Below are 23,905 nucleotides of genomic sequence, written 5' to 3' on the forward strand. Positions count from 1 at the left end.
TACAAAGACTTCCCTCCTGTTTTAAAGACACCAACCATTTCCTAGATCACACTGTTCTACAAAAAAAAAAAAAAAAAAAAAAAAAAAAACTTTTTTTCTATTTCTGATAAAAAATATTGTGATCCTAGTTGTATTTTGAGTGCTGAATTGAAAACTGTTTTTGTTTTTTTTCTGTCAGGGATAGTTTATGAGTAATCGCAATTTTATTTCTCTTTTCAGTTTCTGATATAGTGCAGCAAACGTGAGGTGAAATTCGACAAACAAATGCACATCTTTATGATCTTATAAGTTCATCACATTAATGGAGAGTGGGATCTAACATATAACACAGTAACCTTTGTGTATACACTTTGAAGCATTTATTTTACATGAGAAATTACAGAAAATTCACAAACAATGAGCCACTGCCTTGTAATGCACATCACTTTTTTCACTTGTTTTGTGAATCTTTCTTCTCTTGAATGATATTCCAGCAATAATCTGCTAACATAGAAGGTACCCACTTCCCTTCATAGCACGTTTCTATGGTAGAAATGTCTTTATGGAATCTTTCCCCATGTTCATCCGATACGTCACTACAACTCTCTGTGAAGTAGTCCAGATGAGAGTCCATCATATTTACCTTCAAAGACATATTGCAACCCCAAATCCTGATATGCTTTGATCATATCCTTCACCAATGCTTTGTAGTTAGTAGCTCTTCTTCTTCCGAGGAAGTTTTCCGACACCATCTTGAAACAGTTCCATGTGGTTTTTTCTTTATCAGTTAAACATGCATTAAAACTTGCATCTTTCTGCAGCTCCCTGATTTGTGGGCCCACAAATACACCTTCCTTTATTTTTGCAGCTGAAAGACGGGGGAATTTGGTAGCTAGATATGCAAACCCACAGCCTGTTGAATCCATGGCCTTCACGAATTGTTTCATCAGGCCAAGTTTGATGTGAAGCAGTGGAAGTAGTATATATTCAGGAGCTACCAGACTTTCACGTTGTACATTCTTTTCGCCAACTTTCCATCTTCGCCTAGGCCATTTCTTTTTCACGTAGCAAGAATTTCGGTCTCAACTATCCCACTCGCAAAGAAAACAGGCATACTGTGTGTAGCCTTGTTGCATTCCCAGTACCATAGCAATTACCTTGAAATCTGCACATATTTTCCATTTGTGTTCATTGTATTTTAATGAATTTATCATCCTTTGTACGAATTCGTAATTCTCTTTTGTCAAACTAGCGTAAGCTACTGGAACAGAGGGTATTTTATTTCCGTTATGGAGCAAAACAACCTTCAGACTTGTTTTCGATACATCTATGAAAAGTCTCCACTCCTGTGAAATATAAGTGAAGTTCAGCACTTTCATCAGGCTAGCAACGTCATTGCAAACTGTCATTGCTTGGCAGTTGAAAAATAAGAAATAAAGGCATGTTCTCTGTGCCTGAACACACTGATTTTAATACTTTGGTGCTGCAGATTATACTCTTGTAATCTTGAACCAAGCAGCTGCGCCTTTTGTTTACTTAGTCCTAGATCACGTACTAAATCATTTAAATCTGCCTGTGTTAATAAATGTGGCGATGACTCACTTGTGCAGTGACATAAAGAATCATCATCTGTGATTTCTTCAGCACTACTTATTTCACTGTCTCAGAATTTGACCTCGAGCTCTTGAAGGTACTGGAAGGTTGTCGGAATGCTGCACTGGCATTCTCGCTGAAGCCAGATCTGGGTAAACAATGTGCCTCTTCAACGTTTTGTTTGTAAAACCCTGAATTTTTGTTAGACAGAAATAACAATCAGTAACATGGTCCTTAGGCTCCCTCCACACCATGGGAACAGCAAACAACGCCACATTCTCTTTACCTTTCCACCACTGAATTAGTTTGCAGTAACATGTAGCACAACAGAAATGTGGTGCCCATTCTTTACCTTGGTCTCGTACCTCTACTCCAAAGTAATGTTTGTATGCTTTCTTTATGACTGAAGAAATTTTCTTCCTACTTCTGGCAAAAGTGAACTTCCCACAGATGTAGCAGAAGTTGTCCGGCTCATAGCGACATCCACAACGACGTGGCATTTCTGCAAATTTAAAAATACCACTTTGGTAAGACACCTGTATTAAATTAATAGTAGGGAACGAGAGGAATGCTGATGTGTAAAAACAAGCAGTCGTTTTACGTTCAGCACCAGGCTCAATCAGTTTACACACAGGAACTAAAAAATTCAACCGTGCTCGGAAATATGACAGACAGTTACTTGTCAGCCAAAATACCCACTCGTTAAGACTGACACAAATTGCGGCTAACACCACTATTGTAAACTCGATGCACCTGCCCCTAGGAGGCGTGAAGCTTTACTGTCGAGGCAGCAACCGGCTGTCGCTGTTCGAGTTAATGAGATGTTTCAGGTGGTCTTAATGACATAGGTGTGGCGGGGGATAACCTAATGATGTCTGATTCTTCCCACATACTGTTGCACAAGAAATTATCACGTTCTATCACTACTGGATGCGGCAACATACCCGTATTTCTCTATAACGTCTCTGTGTTTGCCATGAATTGTGAATATACATATATATACATATTACATAAAAAGTATCCCTGACAACGATATTTTGTTTACATATTTGAATTTCCCACAGTAAAATGGTGTAGAAGCACATACTTTAATATCAGAAATAGAACCCATGTCGAACAGTGTCATCTGAAAACTGTGCTCCTCCCACCCCCACCACACACCTACTATGAAGAATTATTAACCGAGTTTCAAAGCAACCACCAAATGTATTTCTATGTTAGTTGATCAACACCCACAACACATAGTACAAAGACTTCCATCCTCTATTAAAGATACCAACCATTTCCTAGACTGTCTGAAATCTCTGTCCCTCCCATTCCCACCACACACCTGCTTTGAATCTGTATAAACATGGCTTTAAAGCACTCACTGAACATATATCTATCTTCATTGATCAACACTTTCAACCCTTGGCACAAAGACTTCTGTCCCATATTAAAGAAACCAACCATTACCTAGATCATCTGCAATCTGTGCCCATCTCACTCCCACCACATATCTTGCTTGTCACCACTGATGCCACCTCATTCTATACTAACAACCCCCCTGTATATGATCTATATGCTGTTGAACATTTCTTCAGCCAGTGCCCTGCTGTTTCCAAACCAATGACATCCTTCGTGCTCACCTTAATAAACTTTATGCTTTCCAACAACTACTTTTCCTTTGAGGACCAGACATACAAACATATCTGGGGCCCAGCCATGGGAACATGGATTGCTCCTTCCAACGAGCCCTTGGTCTGGTTTAAATACATTGATGATGTCTTTACTATGTTGATCCATGCTGATACTGACCTGTTAAAATTCTTGGAATATCTTAATACATTCTCCCAATTCAATTTCACTTGGTCCTATTACGAATCCGATGCCACTTTCCTTGATATTTATCTTATCCTCACTGAAGATCAACTACACACTTCTGCTCACATTAAAACTATTAATGAACAACAGTACTTACATTTTGGCAGTTGCCATCCTTCCCATGTCAAATGTTCACTCCCATACAGCCTTGACATTTCAGGTAAACATATCTGTTCAGATGCCACATTATAAAAAGGGAGAAAGGGATAATGGAGACAATTTTAGATCTATTTCTATGCCATTTGCTAAAGTTGTTGAAAAGGCTGTGTATGTAAGGATAATTGATTATTTAATATCACATAATTTGCTATGAAATGTAGAGTTCAGTTTTAGAAAATGTTTAGCAACTGAAAATGCTATATCTCTTTTGCCTGTGAGGTAATGGATGGATTAAACAAAAGGTTTCAAACGCTAGGCATATTTTTTGATTTAACTAAGACATTTAATTGTTTTGATCACAAAATTTTGCCCCAGAAGTTGGACCATTACAGAATGCGGGGAGCAGCTCACAATTGGTTAATCTCTTACTTTAAAAACAGACAGCAAAAGACCATTATTCACAGTGTTGAGAATGGCTAATATGTCGGGTCTGTGTGGGGTATCATCAAATGGGGGGGGGGGGGATATGCCCTCTGATGTTATGGGTAACTCTAAAATATTTCTGTTTGCTGATGACACTAGCTTGGTAGTAAAGGATACTATGTGCAACACTGGTTCGGTTTCAGATAGTGCAGTTCATGACATAAGTTCATGGCTTGTAGAAAACAAACTAATGCTAAATCACAGCAATACTCAGTTTTTACAGTTTCTAACACACAATTCAACAAAACCCAATGTTTTAATTTCACAGAATGGCCATATGATTAGTGAAACTGGACAGTTCAAATTTCTAGGTGTTCAGATACACAGTAAGCTGTCATGGAAAGCCTACATTCAGGATCTTGTTCAGAGACTTAATACTGTTATTTTTATTATTCGAATGGTATCTGAAGTAAGTGATCATTCAACACAAAAATTAGTCTACTTTCCTTATTTTCATTCGCTTAATCATATCATATTATATTTTGGGGTAAATCTTCCCATTCTAAATGGATAGTTTTGGCTCAGAAACAGGTGGTTCTGTTAGTAAGTGGAGTAAGTTTGTGAACCTCTTGTTGACCGCTGTTCACTAGTCTGGGTAATTTGACATTGGCCTCTGAATATACACATTCTTTAATGTTGTTTCTTGTTAACAATATCAGCTTATTCTAAAGATTAAGCAGCTTTCATTCAGTTAATACTTGGCAAAAATCCAAACTGTGTTTGGATCGGACTTCCTTAACTCTTGTGCAGAAAGGTGTGCAGTATACTGCTGCATCCATTTTCAATAAGCTGCAACAAGAATTCAAAAATCTTAGCAGTAATCCACACGCTTTCAAATCAAAACTGAAGATTTTCCTCATGGGTCACTCCTTCTATTCTGCTGAGGAGTTTCTTGAAAACTTATGCTGATTCTTATGTTAAATTGTTGGTTACCTTTACTTAAACTTATGGCTTGACTTTTTTGGGTTCATAAACATTTTATTTTAATCTGTTACTACTTTTATGTTGTAATTTTATATACTGACACATTCAATGACTTTGGAGATTTGCTCCTTAATTTAGTTCTATGGAACAAGACGTGTAAATAAATTTAAAAACAAAAAAATGCAGACTCCTTACAGCATGTACATCACCATTCTCACCTCAGCCTTCATTTGACATAATTACCCCACCAGCCTAGTTCAAAAGCAGATTTACCAGGCCATCACATCCAATCCTGACACTGCTGATCCCTCCAAAAACCAATTTAGGAGCGCACCTCCTGTCACTCAGTATTATCCTGGTCTTGAAAGTATTAATCAGTGACTTCAACAAGGCTATGTTGTCTTCCTAAAATCATGCCATGAACTGAAGTCCATTCTGTTCAACATTTTGCCTACCATTCCTAGAACAGCTTTCCACTGCCCCCCAGTCTCCACAGTATCATTGTCAGACACTATGTTCCTTCTGGACCTGTCTCCCTATCCTAGGGCTCCCACCCCTCCGATCATCCCTACTGAAAGACTTGCCCTACGCATCCTCCTACCACTATCTGTATGAGCCCTGAGCCCTGTAATTGCCAAACATGTACTATCAAAGGGAGGGACACCTGTGAAATGATATATGTTGTATACCAGGTGTTGCATAAACAACGTTTGGCCTTTTACATTGGCATGACTGCCACCAAGTTATCAGTTAGGATGAAGGGGCATAAGGCAGAGGCTGTACACCAGCAGCACATAATATCCTGTTGCAGTGCATGGTCTACCATGTGACAGTCATGACCTCAGATTCACCATACATGCCATCTGTATTCTTCCTGCAAACACCAGATTCTCGGAACTCTCAGAACTTGTGCTACAACGTATCATTGATTCTTGCCTCACACCTTACCATAATTTACATTAATTTCTTCTGTTTCAGCACTTTTCACAGGAACTGTTCCTTTCCTTTTTTAGTTTTCTACACCTTTCAATTTCCTCTCCCTTGCCCTCTTCCTTCTCATGAAATTTCAGTCACTGACTTTCTCCTCTGAGTGTCAAAGTATTTTATTGGCACCCACCCACACAAGGAGGATTGATCATCACAAGAAAATAAGAGAAATCAGGACTCATATGGAAAGTTTAAACATTAATTTTTCCCACACAGTATTTGAGAGTGGAACGACAGAGAAGTAGTTTAAAGGTGGTTCAATGAACCCTCTGCCAGGCACTTATTAATTGTGAATTGCAGGGTAATCATGTAAAAGTAGATAAATGATGTACACAGCATTGTTACTGAACGCAGAATACCAGCTGAGTAAATCTACAAATCCCAGTCACTAGCTGCATTACTTCTTTGTTTAATACCTTCTTCACAAATATAAGAATTAATGTGTTACATTCACATGTTCATCATCTTTGTTACTGTTATGTTGGTGCTTAAGTTTTCCAAATACTGTAAATCATATGTCAAATACTAGGTATATGATCAGATTTATAATAGTTTAAGAATTCTCCAAGTCATTTTACTCACATTGAACTGTGTCATCTTCTTGAGCAGAGCACTACGAATAGTCTGAAGTTGTGTTGATATTACCGACAAGACAGAAATATTTATTCGGTTGAATTCATCAAAGCATCCCCAGGCACCACTCTGAGAGAGACCTGCTAATATAGTGCCCACTGCTTTGAAATCCATACCTTCACCACAGTTTGTGACTATGCACAAGAGCCCAAGTGCTTTTGCCAAGTCCTTAGTTGTTTCAGTTTTTCCTGTCCCTGCAGGACCTATAAAGAAAAACACAAATTATTCAACTAAACCTTATTACAAATAAATAAAATTTAGAAATTAAACATCACTATGGTACCCAAGTTTCATGGATAGCAGGAGTCGTGTGTGTGTTCAGTTAATTAATGTTAACATTATATGAAAGTCTTCTATGCTTACAGTAAATAAAAACTAAAAATTCACTGTGGAGAACAATGAGCCAATGAAGTACTGCACAGTATGGACATGTGAAACACATTCAACAGACACAAATGCTACATTTTACCCAACATGAAAAACTTGATGCACAAGACACTGTAAGTCCATATGAAAACAGCATAGAAATGTGATATCAAATTGAGAGCAAATGACTGTCTGTCTGACTGCAGCCTGGTATCAGTGTACTTATTGTCACCATCATTGTCAGCAACAACAAGGATAATGGGAGACAAAAATCTGTGGAGAGCCTCAAGAGCACTGTGCTAGATGCTTTGCATTTCTTTATTTTTGTAAGTGGTCTTCCTTGCTTTACAGGCACAATCATCTGATACAAAAAAACCAAACAACAATCTAGGCATTTGCATTAGGATTATGGAGAAGTTCAGGACTAAATAAATTTGATCATTGAATTCTGGATTGGTTTGAATCAAACGGTCTCTCTCAATGTCAAGAAGCCACTGATTATACTGTTTTGCACAGTATGAAAAATACAAGATTATTTATGTAATCACAAAGTAATATCAAGAGCAAATTCTTCTTGATTCCATGGAATAAATATTGATAGTACACTCAATTACAGGACAGATACTGGAACTCTGTAGAAGACTGGACTCTGTAGCATTTATTATTTGAATGGTAAAACTCATTTGTGAAACAGAGGCAATATTAGAGACATATTGCGCTTATTTATGTTAAAACAAGATTAGCAGCATCATATATTGGGGTTATAACATCCAGCAAAGAGAGTTATTATTATTCAGAAGAGGGTCATCAATTTCATGAACAGAGTTCATCTCAACAGTTGGGAATCTTACCAAGTCATGCCAGAACTTCTATCAGGGATATCCGTAACATGGGGAAAAATTAAAAATTATACAGATTCAATGGCATTTTGTGAGAATGATACATAAGATAAACTTAATTTACACAGAGAGACAGAAACCTCAGCATGGTAACAAAGGAGTATATTACTCTAGTGTCAAGACATACAATGTCCTATAAGCTCATATCAAATCTGTTAGTGGCATCATATAACATTCCATAAGTTAAAAAGTATCAGTAATGATCTGCATACTACAACATAAAAGTTATGAGCATTGAATGTAATAAAAAAGCACTTGTATGTATTATTGTGTAATGAAATGTTTATTACCATTATAATATTGTGTAGGTAGCAGTGATCCAATGTACCAGCATTTGTAACACGATGTAACGAATTTACATACTGTTCAGTAAAAGTCTACATGTCCATAGTAGGTTTTTGAAGATAGGTAGTACTACATATCTACTCATTGATAACACAATTCCCGTAAGTTACCTGTCAGTGATTTTTAGGTGTGGAGCTGGTGACTCAGTAGTATCCTAGTTGTTTTCCATCAGGTTCAGATCAGGTGAATTTGGTGGTCAAGACATCAAAATAAGTCTACTATCATGCTCCTCAAACTACTGGAAAGGTAAACTGCTGCAGGGTCCAATACTAAACAATGTATGCTGAACTGTGTGCTCCTAAACACTTGCTCCTGCACCAGCATTGTACTCTGATATCAGAACCACCATAGATAACATACTATTCTGTTTTCTAGAACATCCTAACCTCTGACCTCCATGTTCTGTGATGAGGAATCGACTTCCAACACCTGTTTGTCTACTCATAGCTTCATTGTCCCTTCAACCACTTTCCACAGATGCTCATGACAGTAGTACATGAACAACTGACCAGCTTTGTCTTTTCCAAAATGCTCATTTCAGTCTCCAGACCACAGCAATCTGCCCTTTGTCAAAGCTGCATATTTCTGAAAATTTCCACATTTGTAGCCTGTATTGTTGCTAGAATGACTCCCCATTCATCTCTACTTTGGTTATATACTTTCCTTATCATGTCACATCCCTGCAACATCACCACAAGGCACTCAGTCTCATGGTGGGCACTGGTCATAATTTTTTAGCACATTAGTGTATGACACATTCCACATATAAGTTATATGCTTGCAGCTGGAACCACAACACACAAAATAAATTTTAAAAAATATTTCTGGCATGTTTCAGTTTCATGTCACACAAGAACTATGTTTTTTTAGCCATCAAAACTTACTTTCTTTGTGTTATAATTTATTAGCATATTTGGTACTATGATTCCATCATTCTTTTCATGAGTTCCTTACATGTTTTCCATCATATCTACTCCCAGTGATTTAATATGGTTCATTACTGCCTGGTTGTATATTTTTTTCACATTATGTTATATGGTACTGGAATTCATAAAGTAATCTCACCATTTGTGCTGTCAGCTCCTTTATCTGCTGATGACTTGTTACCATGCAACATTTACATATAATGAGCAATTTAATCACAGCTGTTGTCCTGTAGAATGCATGCAGTCCTTCTCATCTGATGCTTCCACACCAGGCCTGGAGACAGATGACCCCCCCCCCCCCCAAATCTCCCCCCCCCCTTCACCCTTCTGCTAGGCTACTGGTCCCTATCACCTTCCTAAGAGCCAAGCATTTTTCAGAAGATTTAGAAAACCCAAATCCATCTAATTTCTTCTATGATTGGTTCCCAGTGTGAGGTCGCTATATATGAAAGACACTGGTTGTTCCCAAAAATAGGAAGATTGGAAGGAGGAGGGGGACGGGGGGAACCATGGACAAAATGACATATTTTTTCTTCCACTTACCAGGAACAGTTCAACTCAACTCTGTCAATTGAATTAATTCAGTCACAAAGTCCTCAGAACATGACAGTGATTCATTTTGGTTTTGGGACTTACTAGGATTTAGAGGTATAACTATTTTCCAACACCAGTACTAGTACTACATATAAACCACTCATCTTCAATCAACAATGCAACAGCTGATCATCAGTTTTTCTTGGGAAGTAATATTTGACAATTAAATTCAGTATTTTGCTTCTCATTTTGCTGGTCCCTATTGTCATTCCCCTGTAACCAGATAGTATCTGAGAAATAGTATTTAACTTTTCATCACTGAAAGTCTTAATCTGCAACAAAATGTATTTGGATTTGAGAGAGGTCTTGTAATATGAAAGTGTAGGTGGCAAGGCAAGATAAAGAGATGGACAGCAAAGTAACAGAATATGAAAATAGTGTCAAGGAAGGCTTTCTTAAGTGCAAGCAGTGGTTTTTGCATGTTAAATACAGGGTACAATGGAGATGGATTTTTTTATGGGCAAAAAGAGTAGAGGAGGAGGAGGAGGAGGAGGAGGAGGAGGAGACGGAAGGAAGATCACTCAGTGTAGTGATGGATCATGATTCACAGGCCTCTGAACCTAAATAAAGTGTGAAACAAAGATAAGTAAGAAGCTGATTGGGTGATAATTGTGAGCAAGAAATGGGATGCCAACAAGGCAAGAGAGAGTAATGACTGAGACCACGGACACTGCTCGAATGAAGGGTGCGTTAGAGGGACAGTCTCCATCTGCACAATACAGAAGCTGCTGGACAGAGAGGACACATGTGTAATGATTTGTACAATACCCATTTCTAACATTCAGGTTGTAATGAGCAGGATGAACAGCCACTGGGTGATCAAAATCACCTCCGCTATAGCCATTTGGACAATGAATAGTTAGCTGGTTGTCATGTTCACAAAGAAAGACATGGAAGTATGTACTGCCTGGATACTTGTGGAGGAGGATGTTTTTGGAAGTGAAAGAATTGACAAGATTGCTGAAAATCTTATTCATGATGTTTGTAACAGAAAATATGTAGGAATGGTAGCTGTTGAAATTAAGTTACTCACACATGAGCTTAATGAACACAAAAGTGCCAAGGCGGCCATCAGATAAGGGAGTACAAACTTCAGAAAACTCAGTATTGTATTTATGACAAGATCTATCAAATTTATTTTCATTTAAGAGAATGATTTAAATTATATCATAAAATTAAGAATTTCAACCATATAATAAGACCACACAGCAAAGATATCACCAATTAACTTGAAGCAGATCAAAGGCTGGAAATTCTTGAAAATATTAGAAAGTTCACTCTAGGCAGTCCATGCAACTGAACACATAAAGAGACATAATAGGTTCTCAGGGCCGGTCTCAACATGTGTTTGTAAGTGAAACTTATTGCAGCAAAATAACTGACTGATATTATGAATTTTATCTAGATATTAAAACAGTCTATGACTCATGTTCCAAGCAGTTTCTGAGAAAGAAAAACGAAAGGAACATTGGTGATGGGACATAATGTTTGAACAATCATTATGTCTGCATTATTGGTTTTAAATAATTTTGTGCCATTGTTACCACAAGCCATACACGTCTTCTATTTAAAAGATATCCATGAGAAATTCCACTGGAGAGCTATATTGCTTTGGAGCTTTGTAATGCTCTAATGTCACTATTAATTTTTACTACACTCCATTTAATGCTTCTGACAACAGTTTAGACAAAGTCATTGCTATGTGAAAATTTATGCCTTGTTGTTAATTGCTTGAAAGACAATCACTTCTCAAACTGTGTAAATACCCATTTCTAACATTCAAGTTGTAATGAGCAGGATGAAAAGCCATTGGGTGATCAAAATCACCTTCGCTATAGCCATTTGCCACTTGCAATTTCCTTCTTGTGCTGTGGTGTAAAACATGAACTTTAAATATTTGATAACTTAAAACTCATGTAAAGAATGCAAATCCCTTAATTATTGGTTAATGAGGGTAGTGTTCAGTTACAGGTGAATACTAAATGCCAAAAAATTTGAATAAATCAGCTAAAATTCAATGCCAAAGCTGTTTTGGAGACACTGATTGGATGAGTGTCTCCGTGAATTCTATATTTCCATTTTACCCTGAAGGCACGTCAAGATCAGTTCTTTAATATCAGTCTAAATTTTGAGTCTACATACTGACAATCTAATCATCCATCTAAATTTTGGAATTCCTTGGCGTCCTTCATGTATTCTTGTTATAATATTCTTTTCCAGTGACCCAACCAAAATATGAATCACTGATTTCATGAAAAAACATCTAGTATTAAAATTGTGCTAGCTACTTTCCACAATCTTACAGATTCCTGCCTAACTTCTTTTTTTCTGGTCAACCTTCAGTTTAGTAATTTTTAAAACACCCTGTAAGCTTTCTACGGGTAAATTGTTACAAGAATTTAATTTCTGGCATCTACTCATTTAATTATTAGAGGAGCCAACATCCGTCGGTTGTATTTATTTTTTAATAGCCATCATCATGTGTCCTAACCAATATGACTACAGTTGAAGTCATTATTATTGATATGAACTACTGCAATACAAAGTCCCATATTCAGGATATGAATGCAGGGGAGCAAATCAGGAACCCTGCACCACTGCTGAAGGCAGGGTCCTAGTGGAGGAGGTTTGCTGTTGCTTTCCTCCAATGATACAAAATGTATATCTGTGTCGCGTGCATGACTGTGCTGAGGGTTATGGACAACACAGTGTTGGGTTTGTGTTGTTAGGGATGAAGGGAAGGAATAGGGTGAAACATGGTGCCAGCACATGGCCTACTCCTCGCAATTAGCACCAAGGGTATCGCCAACCTCAACGTCTCTTCCATTTCATGAGACACTGTGGACAGGTTTGGAAATAAATCTAGGTCATTGGCACAAGGACGAGTGATCAGGAACTTCACATCTCCTCTACTTTCCAGCTGAATATTGGAAGTGAAAATATCATCCACAAACAGGATTCGAACCGGCTTACCTCTGAGTCAAGCACCACTGCATTACATTATGTCAGCAACCTCGGCTATGGAGGTGGGAAACTATTGAGTAATTACAGTTCCAGTAATGTTCCTTAACACTTCTGGAATTTATTCTGAAACTAGCTGTTAGCTGCAGTTGTGCTTGCATATCAGTAGTTTTGTTACAGTGAGTGATGGTGAATAAGTACGCTATCATACGTGCAATAACATTAGCTGCCCTCATGTGTCTGCCTATTCAGGTGACTATAGCCCATAAAGTGCACCCTGCTCTCCCCTCTCCAAAGCTGTCCTAATGCACATTGTGTTGGCATGAGCACCATTGCTGCCAGGCAGTGTGTACAGTGGGGCATGAACAGGAGTGTGCATGTATGCATTATGCTATTGACATATCTATACATTATATGGTGTGCATATTATGCAACAATACTTCTACTCTATATGAAGTATGGATTAAAACACTGAAGACTGTATAAGCATTTGATTCATAAGTTTGAATTGTATCAAGTAGCACATATCAATAGAAGCATTTTCAGAAATATGGTAAAGATCAAAAGTCAAAGAGTAGAGCTTTTTCAAAGAGTAAATATTTCTCCCTAATGTATGTAATATTCTTCAAATCAATTAGTATCTTGTACTATACACTTTCTAAAGTAGCTGATGTTCTTATTCAGAATTCAAGCTATCTCCACATAAAATTTCAGTGAAATAGATTCATGGGTTGGTCATGAAAATGTAACAGATATAGTTACTTTCACATTTATAATATTAATATGGATAAAACTTTCAATTACAATATCTTTTTTTCTCTGTAATGCAGTTTTTAAGAAATGAAGTCTATCAGTGTGTGATGAATGTATCATATCTAGTTTTATGTATGTAAATGATTTTCTAATTTATTTTGACTATTTCTAGTTAGTATTGTTTGTTATAGGGTGAAATCAGTAATTGTTTAGTAACTTAAATTCTACTGTTGATGTATAAACAAATGTAAATTCTGTAATAATTGAAAACATTTGGAAGAAGAAATACTAGTAATCTTAAAGCATCTATTAGGCTCTCTTCGAAAACATGTAAGCAAAGACAGCCCTTAATTAACTCCAAAGTAATTAACAGTTTTGTCAAAAGTATTGTTTGCATAATGAGATTTGTTAATTTGAAATGATAATTAAATTGACACCCTAGCTGCAAGCAGGCGTTGATACACTTCATTGCGGACATGTTGAAAATGTGTGCCCCGACCGGGACTCGAACCCGGGATCTCCTGCTTACATGGCAGACGCTCTATCCATCTGAGCCACTGCAGGCACAGAGGATAGTGCGTCTGCAGGAACTTATCCCTTGCACGCCCCCCGTGAGATCCACATTCCCAACATCTCCACAACACTACATTAGTAGTGCGCCTAATAGATGTTTGCCCATCATACTCATTACTCCTGACAGATTAATCTACCAAGTCCCGTACGAGTTCGGGAACAGCGTGTGCGTTCGCACAAGAAGGTCAAAGGCCGGGAACCCATATTTTTAACTATATATGACGATAGTATCTGTTCCCAAAAGAACAGTTACTGTCGATGACCATGCAGCTTTGCTAGAAATGAAATGATAATTAAATTGACACCCTAGCTGCAAGCAGGTGTTGATACACTTCATTGCGGACATGTTGAAATTGTATGCGCCTACCGGGACTCGAACCCGGGATCTCCTGCTTACATGGCAGACGCTCTATCCATCTGAGCCACCGCGGGCACAGAGGATAGTGCGTCTGCAGGAACTTATCCCTTGCACGCCCCCCGTGGGATCCACATTCCCAACATGTCCACAACACTACATTAGTAGTGCGCCTAATAGATGTTTGACCATCATACTCATTACTCGTGGCAGATTAATCTACCAAGTCCCGTACGAGTTCGGGCACAGCGTGTGCGTTCGCACAAGAAGGTCAAAGGCCGGGAACCCATATTTTTAACTATATATGACGATAGTATCTGTTCCCGAAAGAACAGTTACCGTCGATGACCATGCAGCTTTGCTAGAAATGAAATGATAATTAAATTGACACCCTAGCTGCAAGCAGCCGTTGATACACTTCATTGTGTACATGTTGAAAATGTGTGCCCCGACCGGGACTCGAACCCGGGATCTCCTGCTTACATGGCAGATGCTCTATCCATCTGAGCCACCGCGGGCACAGAGGATAGTGCGTCTGCAGGAACGTATCCCTTGCACGCCCCCAGTGAGATCCACATTCCCAATATGTCCACAACACTACATTAGTAGTGCGCCTAATAGATGTTTGCCCATCATACTCATTACTCGTGGCAGATTAATCTACCAAGTCCCGTACGAGTTCGGGCACAGTGTGTGCGTTTGCACAAGAAGGTCAAAGGCCGGGAACCCATATTTTTAACTATATATGACGATAGTATCTGTTCCCGAAAGAACAGTTACCGTCGATGACCATGCAGCTTTGCTAGAAATGAAATGATAATTAAATTGACACCCTAGCTGCAAGCAGGCATTGATACACTTCATTGTGGACATGTTGAAAATGTGTGCCCCGACCGGGACTCGAACCCGGGATCTCCTGCTTACATGGCAGACGCTCTATCCATGTGAGCCACCACGGGCACAGAGGATAGTGCGTCTGCAGGAACTTATCCCTTGCACGCCCCCCGTGAGATCCACATTCCCAACATGTCCACAACACTACATTAGTAGTGCGCCTAATAGATGTTTGCCCATCATACTCATTACTCGTGGCAGATTAATCTACCAAGTCCCGTACGAGTTCGGGCACAGCGTGTGCGTTCGCACAAGAAGGTCAAAGGCCGAGAACCCATATTTTTAACTATATATGACGATAGTATCTGTTCCCGAAAGAACAGTTACCGTCGATGACCATGCAGCTTTGCTAGAAATGAAATGATAATTAAATTGACACCCTAGCTGCAAGCAGGCGTTGATACACTTCATTGCGGACATGTTGAAATTGTGTGCCCCGACTGGGCACGATTTAAAGAAATAATTCGGCTTAACCCTTGCTGTAGAAGAAACTGTTAAAAAGAACCAATTTTTCAATGTATCCAGTTAATTTAATGAGTTAAGTTTTAAATGTAATTTCTGTAAATTTAACGTTGATCAATGTGTACAAGGTGGAATCCAAAATTTTTGGGACTGGTGCTGCCATCTGGAAAGTAGGAGTACTAGATCTTTGCACCACTAAGTGGTAAGAGCTGCATATCTGATGAGTAAGTGTGTGGAGTGGCATTCAGTTGGGACGAGGTGTTGTGTGTCCACAGTGATTTCCGTAATACTCTGTGTTTGATGCGTGGAGATTTTACTATAGATCAGCGAACACAACAGCATGTGTGTATCAAATTCAGTGCGAATCTTGGGAAAATTGCTACAGATACCCTTGTAATGATTCAACAAGTGTTTGGGGGACAGAGCATGAGCTGTATGCATGTGTTTGAGTGCCGGCTTAGTTCCGGGCCAGCCGTACAGGTGTTGAAGATGATACTCACACTGGAAGGCCCGTTGGCCACACAACACAAGACATTTTCTTTGATACCAAGGGAATTGTGCATGAAGCATTTGTCCCACCCAGCCAAACAGTGAATTCTGTGTACTACTGTAATGTTTTGCAATGGCTCCATGAAAATGTGTGGTGATGACGGCCCGAACTTGGGCGTCAAGGGAACTGGCTGCTGCATCACAACAAAACGCCCTGTCACACGTCCTTGCTCACCAGGACCTTTTTGGCAAAAGACAACATGGCGGTTGTACCCCACCCACTGTACTTGGCAGATTTGGCACCTTGTGACTTCACGCTATTCCAAAAACTGAAACTCAAGTTGAAAGACCGTCAGTTCAACACTCTAGAGAGGATTCAAGAAGCATTGCTGGTGGTGATAAAAACCCTCAAAGAACAGGACTTCCAGAAAACGTATGACCAGTGGCAAAAGCACTGGGACTGGTGTGTATGTGCAGATGGGAACTACTTCGAGGGTGATAGTGATCATTAGCCCAAAGGTAAGGTTTTCAAGAGATGGCAGCATAGTTTCAGTATCTATTATTGTGAAGAAATATAAGAGCCTGTTTTTTTGTACCGAGTCAGTCAGTCCACAGCCAAGTTTCAGATGAGGAACCTGTCTTGGCTATAATGACAACAATGCATCAAGTTAACAGTGTAATAAGTGTTACACTGTTAGGCAGTGTGTTAAAAACAGTCACAGCATCTGCTCCATATGTACCTTTCTATTCTTCAAGAACTTCGAACATTGTGGTTAGGTTTTTACTACTCGTAGATGTTCAACAGGAAACTATTGTAGCAGTATCTATTAATGAGGCTTATCGAAAGTTAAACAATAGTGCAGTGGCCATATATAACTGTGTATTATTGGGAGGCTTAAACAGTGAAAGTAAACTACTGTGAAATGCAACTGTGCACCTGTTGGCTACATTATTTACAGTAGCGGTGTCCAAATTACAAAACCCATTTTTCAGCCAGTGTAGCAACACATTACATCAACACGGAGGACAGTCAATGAAGAAACAAAGTAGGCAAACCCTACATATTGTGCCCCAGGTGAGGAATATTGCATGTGGGCACAATAAACTAGAATTCACAAACTGTGACAGTGAAGTGCAAACTCGAGCAGTTAACTGGGATTTAAATGGAAGAGATCCTACAGCCAATCAGCGCTGGGGTTTCAAGCCCACAGTAGGATAGCAGCCAATCAGTGAGCAGGTTCTAAGGAAGCAGCCATTGAGTACAGGAGCAGCAAGCAGGTGGACAGCTGACTGAGATAAACAAGACACCTCGCCGAGAGAATTACAACTTGCTGCAACCGTGCACATCCAAGATGACAATGACAGCAGAGCAGCAGCAGATGAGTGATTAAAAACAAGGTAATTCACTGCAAAAGCTGTTTTGTATTAAGTGATACATAATGAGTGACCTTAACGAACAAGACAGTGTGATTGAGAATAAAGCTGAAGAGATTAAGTTGTTGAGTGAACAGAGGGCGACAAGTGTAGTGATGCATAGTGAACGAGTGAATAAAAGTTACTGTTCTGTTGTAAAAAAGGAATCCTGTGAAAACTGTAAAAGTGAAATCGAAAAACTAAACGAACGCATTTCAAGTTTACAAAAAATTGTAGATGTTCTAAGATGTGAGATTTCACATATAACTAATGAAAACTGTGAGCTGAAGAAGTTGCACCATATTCTAAATGATAAAACAATTAAGGCACAAAACGGGAACCTGGTGGGTTATGAGAAGTGGAAAGGAAGCGATAGACAGGCATCAAAGGCAACAAATGAAATTATAATTGCAGATAAAAGTGGGTATAGTGTTCTGTCGAATAGTAGTGATGCCTGCAATAAGGATAAGCAAAACGCTAGTGAAGTGATACAAGACAGTGAAACAACGTCCGAGTGGATAAAAGTGTCGCTCAAAGGTAATCCCTTGTCCACTAAAACAATAACAAACTCTGTAAAATCTATCACATTTTGTGATAAAAACAAATACGACGTTCTGCAACAAAGTGAAAATACAAATAAACAAAAACCGATGTGTGTGACAAAGAAGAAAGAATCAAAAGTCGACGTCTTTGGAGATGGTCATGCCAAAGGAATTTCTCAAGAACTGCAAGTAAATAGTAAATCAACGACAGTCACAGGCATGGTTAAACCAGGTGCTGGATTCAAAGAAGTGACAAAAAACATCGTAAAATATAACTATGACAAGCAGGTTGGTTGGTTGGTTGGTTGTTTCGGGGAAGGAGACCAGACAGCGAGGTCATCGGTCTCATCGGATTAGGGAAGGACGGGGAAGGAAGTCGGCCGTGCCCTTTGAAAGGAACCATCCCGGCATTTGCCTGGAGCGATTTAGGGAAATCACGGAAAACCTAAATCAGGATGGCCGGACGCGGGATTGAACCGTCGTCCTTCCGAATGCGAGTCCAGTGTCTAACCACTGCGCCACCTCGCTCGGTATGACAAGCAGGACAGTGTGGTAATTTGTGCTGGAGCTAAAGACATTTGTATTGTATTGTATTGTATTTTTATTGATCCAGGCAATCATAGTATTGTACAGCTGTACATATGATATTGGATAGGTCAAGAGAGCTATTTACAGTAATTTTTACAAATTGATGTTTACATTATTTTGTAGCAAGGAAATTATCTATCTTCAACAAAACAGTTAATACAAATCAAAGAGATGTAAGGTTTTACATACGATATTGGATAGGTCAAGGGAACATATTTGCAGGTAATATTTAATAAATTGATTTTACATTATTTTGCAATGAGGAAGTTAGCTATCTTTAACAAAACAGTAAATGCAAATGTTGTATGGTAAAATACAAACAGCCAATACAAATGTAATAGTAAAGTAGTCCAGTGTATTTCATAGACATGCACAGTATATAATTTTCAGACCTAATTGAACATTTATCATATTTTTTACATATTTAACCGCTTTCAAAAAATTGATCAACTGCATAAAAGCAATGGTCCAAGAGATATTTTTTTAACTTATGTGTGAAGGCTCTTGGGTTCTTTGTTGCTTTGATTTCATTGGGTTAATTATTATACATTTTTATCCCAACATTTAAAACACTTTTTTGGTAGCAGGTAGTTCTGGACTGAATCATATGTAGGTCAGATTGCTGCCTTGTTGCATAGTTATGAATATCTCCATTGAATTTTAGTGTGCAGTCATTGTTTAACAGGTATGACTTGACAAATGAGACGATATTATAAATGTAAGCAGAGGGCAGTGTCATAATGCCATTTGTTTTGAAATTTTGTCTGCATGATTCGTTATGTCTTAGATTACATATTATGCATATTGCCATTTTTTGCATTTTGAAAATATATCTATCTTCAGGTGAGTTCCCCCAAAGTATGATTCCATACTGTAATGTAGAATGGAAGTAAGCATAATATACATGTATGAGAACAGATTTTGTGACTGATTTTTTGAGTATCCTTAAAATGTAACACACAGTTGAGAGCTTTTTTGAGATATAATTTGTGTGTGTCTCCCACTTAAGATTTTCTGCCAGCCATATGCCAAGAAACTTGACAGAGTCCACACACATAAGCTCTTGGTTACTTAGAATCACATCAGGCATTTCTTGTTTTTGGGATGCGAGTCTGAAGTTGATGTACGTTGTTTTCTGTATGTTTATAATCAGTTTGTTCTCGTTGAACTATTTGCTGAGTGACGACATAAGCGGTTTAATTTTTTGGTTGTGGTCCTCTGTATCAGTACCCGTTATTAGAATACTTATGTCATCGGCAAATAGTGTGGTATGTCCTGCAGCAAGCTTTGTGCTTATATCATCAATGTATAGCAGAAACAGTATGGGTCCCAGGATTGAGCCTTGTGGCACACCATATCTAATAGGCATTGTGTAAGAGGAGTGGACAGTAGATTGATGGGTAGTTGTATTCTTTTTTTCAAAATTAATTTCAACTTTTTGAAATCTGTTTGAGAGGTAAGATTCTAACCATTTGTTTGCAATTCCTCTTATACCTTTATTTGCTAACTTCTTAAGGAGTATGGTATGGTCAATTACATCAAACGCCTTGGATAAAGATACCAGTAGTGATTTCCTTATTATCCAGTGCTTTTAAGGTTTCGTTGAGATACCCATAAATAGCTGTGGTAGTTGTCTTTTGCTTTCTAAAACCATGCTGGTGTTTTGTCAATAAGTATAGTTTATTAGTAAAGTCTTCCAATCTGGCGTAAAATAATTTTTCAAATATTTTTGAGAATGAGCTGAGTTGTGCTATTGGCCGGTAATTGGCTACATCATTTTTAGAGCCCTTTTTGTGAAGTGGGGTAATTTTAGAAGTCTTTAGTAGGTCAGGGAAAACTCCATTTGTAAAGGATGCATTTATTATGTGGGTTAGGGGTTCTACAATGGATTCTCCACATTTCTTTACAATTAAATCAGGAATATTGTCACTACCACTGGAGTACTTATTCTTTAGTCCTTTTATAACTGTAAGTACTTCAGGATTGGAGACTTTGTGAAGAAACATTGATGCCTGTACTGGTACGTTTTCTATTAGTGTTTGGTGTTGAGTATTTGGCCTGTGGCAGTTGTTCTTTATCAGGTTTTCTGCTATTTTGCTAAAATAGTCATTAAAACCATTTACTATTTTTTGGGGATCTGATGTGACTTCATCATTTAGGTTTATTTTTAATGTTTTGTTTGTAACATGCTGCTTACTGTTTGTTTCATTTTTTACAACTGTCCACAAGCCTTTCATTTTATTGTTAGATTCCTTTATAAATTTATCATTGTATAATTTTTTTGCTTGTTGGATAACTTTCCTATAGATTGCAAAATAGGTCTTACAATATGACCTAAACTGATCATCGACGTCATGGTGTTTCATGTGATTTTTTAAAAAGCCTTATATTATCATTATTAAATTGCCTTTGCATTTTAGTTATTGTGGGATATTGTCCTATGTAATTTAAATTCGCTGTTAGTATTTGGGCTTCATAGTCACTGTAACCTGTGCTGATGACTTCGATTGAGTGGTGCAGTTTGTCTGTGTTTATGAAAATCTGATCTAGAGCTGTTTTTGAATTTTTTGTGATCCTGGTTGGTGTGTTTACAGTTGGGGATAGGTTGAATGAATTTGTAATATTCAACAATGCGTCTTTGTTTTTTCCAGGTGTGAGGAAGTCAATATTAAAGTCTCTATTTATTAATAGATTTTTGTTTAGTGAGTGAATTTTTGTGAGTAGTGCTTCGAGGGAGTGTTTGAAGGTTTGGATGTTCCCATCAGGGACTCTATATACATTCAGTATCAATAGGTTATAGTCTGTTAAGATAATTAAGGAGAATTCAAAGTCTGTTTCTATTTGCATATTATTGTACTTTGTGAGGCTTTTGTATCTTAAATATTTTTTGACATAGATTGCTGTACCACCTCCCTTACGTTTGTTCCGACAAGAATAACCAGCTAGAGTAAATTCGCCAAGTGGTTTTTTTTTAATTTTGTCTTCTGTTAACCAGTGTTCAGTAATACAGAGAACATCTAAGTGTGGTTTTGCTTTTAGGAAGAGATCTATTTCTAGTAACTTATTAAACATTGACTGCACATTATGGTGTAATATTTTAAAGCATAATAGTGACTGTTTTCCAATGGAATGATTTTTGACACCACTCACCGGGTTTTCATGTAGTTTTGGTTCATGAAAATTTTGCTCTGCACCTGTTTTCCTTTGGTTTGCTGCTAGCAGGGAGCAACTGGTGTTCTTGCCCATAAAAAATCCTGGCTGTGGGCTGGAGGTCTGCGTTTTCATGTTGAAGATCTTGTCACAGTTTCCAGTGGTACTGATTTGGAGTGTGGCTGCACATTTTTTGCTGTTTCCACTTGGATGTCGTGGGCTGACTGATTTGTGGCACTTGACGAGATATTTGCATAGGATGTTGTTGGTGACTTAGTGCTGACTGTGGATACCTTCTTCTTTTCTAAAACTGTTTCTGGTGTTCTCCTTGATGACCCTGACTGCATATTCACTTTTGTTGTTGTTACTGATGGTTCTTCAGCTCCTGGTGTTGCTGTTGGTTCAGCTGCAGTATTGCTCATTCTTCTGAGATTGTCCACCAAATTAGCTTCATTGGACCACGAATATGTTTGATGTCCTGGTGTAACACGTTTTATGGCACTTCTTGTTACCAGTGGACTTTTGATGGCATTCAGCAGATTAACACACAGTTTCTTTTTCCCATTTTTATGTAAGTGAAGCCCATGCCTGGTGAAGTCTTTCCGTTGGAGGAAGCTATTTACATCTAAAACTCTGATGTGTTCACTGTAAGATGCCTTCTGCATCAAGTAACTATTCATTTGGTAGATTTTGCAGTTTTCATTTGGCATGTCATATCTATACGGTATTGTGCATAGAATTAGTTGTGTGTGCCTAGTATTTGCGATCGTTTCATCTAGTGATGTCATAAAACCACATTTTGATCCATTAATATCGTTTGCACCAGCTAAGACGACAACATAATCATTTTGTCCTAGACTAGACGTTTTGTTTTGTATATTGGATGTTGTTTCTTTGAATATAGCATTTGGCTTTATCAAAGATGTAAATTTATAGCTGGTTGTTGAAATTTCGTTCAGTACTTCTGCACAGTTCCTACTGTGACTATCTGAAAACAATGCTATGAAAATGTATAAACAGCTCATGAGTGTTTTGCTAGTACTGTCAAATACAAACATTTTACTGGTGAACTTTACCCACAGGCATGATTTACCTGAATGGTCATGTGTGAATAAGGAAATTCACAGAATTAATACGAAACTTAAAAGTAGTTGTAGGCTATTCAGCAATGTGAAATTAATTGACTCAAGCACATTTGATAGAGAATGTTTTACGAAACATGAGCTTCACCTTAACAGAAATGGGAAGGCCAGGTTAGGAACCTTAATAAGGCAAGCAATTAAATGTAATTACAAAGCGACAGCCACTGTACTGGGATGGTATAAATCTCCAATAGCAGAAACACCAGCACAAACAGCAGCAGCACGCAAATGGACCATCCAAAAAACAGTAGTAACAGAGGAACCTACTACTGGACCAACATTAGCAGAACTAACAACAGAAGCAATAGTTACAGCATCAAAAACCAACCAACCAGAATCATTAGCAGTCACAGCAACATCAGAAGCAGTAGTTCCAACATCAATAACCAAGCAACCAGAATCACTGGCATTCACTGCAACAGCACACAGCAGCAGCAGTGGTAATAGGAGCAGTCGTCACACCAGAAGAAGGCAGCCACCCTTGAGAAGCCAGGATTTTTGCTGGGGCAAAACAGTGAACAACAGCACATAACAGGGAATCAGGGAAATATTTGCAAGCAGAGGAATCTACAACAAGGTATGAAATCTTGTAACAGTGTAAGAGAAAATGCATGAACAGAGTGTAAAGTCACAGGTCAGTCGGACTGTTCAAATCAGCTAAGAATTATGAGTCTGAACATTCAGTGTCTTAAAAACAAGTACCTTGAACTTGAGGTAGCAGCAAATAGTGACCATATTGATTGTTTATGTGTTATGGAACATTGGTGCAAGGACAGGGAACTAAACAGCATAAACTTAAGCCAATATAAACTTGCCAGTCAGTACTGTAGGCAAAATGCCAAAGGTGGTGGTGTATGCATTTATCTAAATCCCAAGCTTAAATTTAAGTTAA

General features: G+C 38.3%; 2 non-coding genes across 2 annotated transcripts; both read right to left on the reverse strand.

Moving 5' to 3' along the window:
* Positions 1–14,777: 14,777 nt before the first annotated feature.
* Positions 14,778–14,852, reverse strand: Trnat-ugu. Its single transcript has one exon. It is a non-coding gene; the product is annotated as a tRNA-Thr (tRNA).
* Positions 14,853–15,218: 366 nt separating this feature from the next.
* Trnat-ugu lies at positions 15,219–15,293 on the reverse strand. The gene has a single exon. It is a non-coding gene; the product is annotated as a tRNA-Thr (tRNA).
* Positions 15,294–23,905: the final 8,612 nt, after the last annotated feature.

The sequence above is a fragment of the Schistocerca americana genome, chromosome 5 (assembly GCF_021461395.2).
Source record: "Schistocerca americana isolate TAMUIC-IGC-003095 chromosome 5, iqSchAmer2.1, whole genome shotgun sequence".
Taxonomy (NCBI): Eukaryota; Metazoa; Arthropoda; class Insecta; order Orthoptera; family Acrididae; genus Schistocerca; species Schistocerca americana.